This window comes from Petaurus breviceps, unplaced genomic scaffold, assembly GCF_028583685.1.
Source record: "Petaurus breviceps papuanus isolate PSGF00001 unplaced genomic scaffold, PetGlider_PUasm1.0 189, whole genome shotgun sequence".
Classification (NCBI taxonomy): Eukaryota; Metazoa; Chordata; class Mammalia; order Diprotodontia; family Petauridae; genus Petaurus; species Petaurus breviceps.
In genome coordinates this window covers 4,841,613-4,847,110 of record NW_027185809.1, presented here as the reverse complement: position 1 = coordinate 4,847,110, position 5,498 = coordinate 4,841,613, and positions in this window count along the sequence as shown.

Sequence of the window (5,498 nt, the reverse complement as noted above, 5' to 3'; positions counted from 1 at the left end):
GCACTGTGTTAGATGTGGGGGGATGCTAAGGCAAAAATACAAGTATCCCTGCTCTGAAAGAGCTTATGTTGTGCCAAGAAGGGGGGGGAGGGTGCAACATGGAAAATGATAAAGAAAATAACAAGGTATTTTGAGGAGGGAGTGAGAAATCACAAGTGGGAGAGATCAAGAAAAGGTTTGGTTTAAATGTGGCAATTGAGCTAAACCATGAAGTAAGGTAAGGCTTCTAAGAGGCAGAGGAAAGGAGAGCATGTATTCTTGGCATATAGCTTAGCTAGAATGTAGGTGCTCTAATTCTAAGTCCAAGCTCCTTGTTATTATACCACTGTGATAGTAATGGCAATTAAAGATTCCCCTGTATTGGCTTGGTTTTCAAATTGATTGTGTTAAAACCCAGAGCTTGTTAATCCCACCTGTGGGATGGGCTTGTTGATGTGAAAAGAAAGTCCTGAACTGGGAGGAGCTGGTGACATAGATTTGGAGAGACAAGAGAGAGGCGGAAGATCTTTTTGGAAGCAGCACCTCGTGGAGGCAGAGAGAGAGACTGAGAAGGATTGCTGGGGGACACTTTGAATCGCCCTGGACTTTTGAGACCTGCCCCCTGAGCTGCCAAGGACTGAGGACACATGGCTGTTTTGCTGGTACTTTGTCTGTTTTGATGTTGTTTTGCCAGATTTGTCCACTGGTGAAAGACAGTCCTGTTGTTGAAGAAGTCCTGGAACCTGGCTTTTGGTTAAGAAGCCCTGAGACTGTCCTGCAGATAGAGAGTGAATACTGTCCACTGGTGAAGGACAGTACTGTTGTTGCAGGGGTCTGGAGACTGTCCGGCAGACAGAATGAATACTGTCCACTGGTGAAGGACAGTGCTGTTGTTGCAGGGGTCTGGGAACCTTTCTGTTGGTTCAGAAGCCCTGAAGAAGGATTTTCTTGTTGTATGTTTACAGAAATCCTGGGAGAGGGTTTTGCTAATGTTTTCAGGGGTTCTAGGACTGTTCTACAGACAGAGGATGAATTAATGAAGGGATGGCAATGTATCTTGTGGCCTTGCTAAGCCTTGTCTCCCCAGGAACTAAGATTGCTGAGAACTTGCCTCGTGTCAAGATGAAGAAAAGACCTCCATTTGGGTATTAAATGCTGTGCTTAAACTTGATGTAACTCTGGGGTAGATTCAATTGAGATCCAGGGGTGGGGAACTTTTGACCTTTTTGTGCTCTGTGATTGACAAATGAAGGTACTTTACTTATGTTTGGAAACTAATCTCCATTTGAGAAGAGGGGCTTTGTGGTGGACTAAATGAAGGTATAGCCTAGGGGTGGAGAGGTATTTAGACCAGGAACTGTGTAATTGATTGAATGATTGGAAGGTCCTGGGGTGGGGTAGTCCTTGGAGATTATTTAATCACACTTAGTAAATGCTGTATTTTGAATGATGTCATGTTTTGACCTTCTCTGTTCTTGGTTTGTCACTGAATAAAATGGAGAGCAGCTATGCTGGTGTTCTGAACCTTGGGAAGTTGCCTTTTCTTGGTGTTACGGTACAACCACCCAAGGTACTATTCACCTTTGTAGTTCTAGGCCACAAGCATGAAACTGAGAAAGTGTCAGTGTGGTAAATGTGGGTAATATCTCTGAGATCCAGACAGGCCTGTGCCTCTGCTACCAGAGACCGAAAGAAGCTGACACAGATTGTGACAAATCCCTCAGCTGCCTCCTCCACAGGGACTCTAGATTAAGCATGTATCTCATAAGGCAAGAGATGCCAGCAAATGTTATACTGTCATCAAGGCTACTTGAAGTCCCAGGTGACTGTATGAAGGTTTTAACTCTGTCCTCAAGGCCTGTCACTCAGTCACCATTGCAGAGGAAGAACATTGCCCATTGAACCTAGACAGGAGAGATGGACAGGTATAAGCAGAGATATAGGAGCTAAAACAAAACTTATTCCTTTCTCCACCACATACTCTGATTCTGACTTGTCTGAGACCATATCCACCCATGGCTTCTACTATCTTGGGAATGTGTATAGAATCTACTAATGAGTAGATCCCACAGAATTTAGCATGATTTAAACATCTGGGAGTTCTGAAGGTGTTCTAAGCTCTCATGGTTAGAGTGGACAATGATGGAGACTCACATTATTTCTAGATGATGTCTCCATTCCTCAAATGAGGTTTTACCTATAAGCAACTTTTCCTCTCCTATCATATGGGTTTGTTTGTTGGGGAGAGAACATGCATCAGGCAGGTAACGATTCAGTATCGCTGCTGAAGAGCAGGATGGATACATGACTCTGGAGTCATCTGCTTAGAAATGATGAGGTTAAAAAAAGAGAAAGCAGAAAAGGAGATGGCGCAGGACAGAGCCTTCATCTGCACTCGAATTGGGAGGGGAGGAGGGAGGACTAGGGAGGACGTGGGAGACCGATGAACAAGTGGTCAAACAGATGAGAGAATTAAGAAAGAACAGTGTCATGAACACCAAAAGGAGATAATAAAATTGCCCCAAAATTCTTCTCAAGGCACAGGACTGACCATACCACTCCCCTACTCAAAAAACTTCAGTGATTCCATATTGCTTCTATAAAATCCAATTAAAGGGTGCTAATCACCTAGGGTTCTACCTAAGGGGTTTGAGGCCTTGCTTTTCCTTCTCCCTTTCATTTCCATGAGAGATCACAGGACCTTGGGAGTTTCTACTCCGGGCTCATGATACTCTGTATGTCTGAATTCACTCAGAATCATAGTATATAAGCACCTCCCCCCCCACACACACACACAAACACACACACACACACACACACACACACTTCTAGTCAGCCAAAGGACACACAGTTCAAAATAAAGCAGTTTAATGAAATGATAACATTATAGGAAAAGTACACTAGGCACCAACCAGATACACCAAGGAAAAGCAGATTCAGGAATCTATAAGGTTACACACACACACACACATGCACGTACACATGTGTGTATATATGTATGTATATGTATGCACACAAATATACACTTATACATACATGTATCTTACATCACATGTATATATTATATAGAATACATTGTGTGTATAATATATGAATAATATATATTATATTGTATTATATTAAAATTATACCACTATTAAGCCACAGTAGAGAGATACATGAGGACTCTACAAAGGGAGAAAATGTGTTCTCCAATTCTGAGTCCATTCTTGCCGTGAATCTTATATGTGTAAGAGGAGAGCATGCCCCCTGTTTGGAGAGATCTTTTCTACTAACTCTTCTTACCATTCAACCTTAGTAAATATCCTCGAAAATAGAAAATTCAGTCTGGCTGCCTAACAATTAAGGAGGAACATACATACCAGCAACAGAATTTTGAGACACTAGTCCAGTTGTCAGACTTCTGTATTGCTTGTGGAAGTTGAGGCAGTAACCCCAGTAGGGGTGGTACCCAAGTGTAGTTATTCCCTATTTATAGATGAAGAAAGTAAGGCATTGCCACAGGTCACATAGCAACAAATTCTAGAAGTCTCCTGACTCCCAGTACAATGCTCCTTTCACTATACTATGAAATATCCCCAAGCTTTCTTAGATACGTCCTTCTAATAAGCACGTACTTTATGCATATGGGTAAACAGACTGTCGGTTTGTTACTTTACTGTGACGGGGTGGTGGGCTCTATTTTTACACTGTCTATTGAGCACACTATTAAAAAACTGTGATGGGGGACGGAATTAATAAAACATGACAAAAGAAACTAGTGCTACAAAGCGATCGCCACCAATTTACACCCCAATCCCACAGGCAGTGCAGCCTGCAGCTGACCCCAGGAGGAAGAAAAATGGGACTATTATCTGTAGTTAGTACATGCTGTTTTTCTTCAGATACAGAGGAGAGTTAACACTTGCCCAGAAATAATAGCATTTTCTAATTGCAAATAAAATCACTGCTGCTTGTGCCCTCTTGTCCCTCCTTCTTCCCTCTTCCTTGTTCTCAAACAACAGGAGAAAACTCAAGTTCTGAGCACTATCAAAGCCAAGGCCCGTTATCAGGAGCAAACTAGAAAGTTTATTCAATCCAGTCAGTCAGTCAACAATAGAGTGACTGGGTATTTTTCTGTTTTTAAACCAGACCTATTATTATTATTTTTTTTTTGCCTTTTTGAAGGGCAATTGGGGTTAAGTAACTTGCCCAAGGTTACACGGCTAGTATTTTTGTGTGGGTGTTAAGTGTCTCAGGCCAGAACTGAACTTGGGTCCTCCCAACTCCAGGGCCGGCGCTTTACTCACTGCGCCACCTAGCTGCCCCAGACCTATTATTTCATCATTATAAGGAGCTCCTGGAAAGTAAACTCTGTCTACCAATATAGAAATGCACCTACTCTGCAAGTTGCAGAAAGATTGAGAACCTAAATGACTTCCCCGGGGTCAAATGGTCAGTGTGAGTCAGAGGTGGTGTTTGAACCCAGGAATTCCTGACTCCCATTGACTTTTTTTGTCTTTTGAAGTAATAACAACTTACATTATAGAATACAGATTATATAGGCATAGATATAGACGATGGAACAGCTGACAATATCGAACTTTAAAGTTTGTGACATACTTTATAAGTATTTTCTCATTTGATCCTCACGACAACCCTAAGACGCAGGTACTACAGGTGATATCATTCCCATTTCATAGATAAGGTTACTGACACTCAGAGAAATTATGTGACTTTTCCATGGGGGAGGCAGCCAGCTGATGTAGGGATAGAGCACTGGGCTTAGAGTCAGGAAGACCTAGGTTTAAATCTGGCCTTGTGAACCTGGATAAGTCACCAAACTTCTGCCTGTCTCATCTTCCTCAATTGTAAAATGGGAATGATAATATAGTTGAAGATCTTTCCTGTCCCTTAGCAAGCCTAAGGGAATTTGAAGATGTTCCCTGCTTTGAAGATCTTCTCTGTCCCCTAATAGGCTGAATGTAATCACGTGGAACCTGTGGTGAGAAGAGCTTGCTGAAGGGTGGAGCAGAGCCCACAGGAAGCTGGGAGTCAGAGCAGTTAGAGCTGGAGGGAAGATAGGATGCACCCAAGGAGACAGCTAGACTTGTATTTGGTTGCCCCCTGCTGTGACAGCTAGGATTTTGCGTGTTTGTTTGAAGGCTAAAAGATGGTGTGACTCTCTGCTCTGTTATGGTGCATTAACTTCTTTGTTGCTATGATGGATTCGACTTTCTGGTTTTGGGATTTGGCTTTCTAGTGTCTGAATAAATGCTTTACTTCTGTCTTCTACATGGAGTCTGTTATATTTTGCAATTGAGAACTATGCTGGCATATTCATAGTTGAGGTCAGACTTATCTTCAAGGGTTGTTGTGAGGATTAAATGAGATAATATTTGTAGAGTGTGCAGCATAGTGCCTGGCACATAGCAGGTGCTTCAAAAATCTTTGTTCTCTCCCTCTGTCCCTCCCTCATTCCCTTGGTAACACAGCTAGTAAGTAAGCATCAAAAGTGAGATGTGAGCACAAGTTTTGTT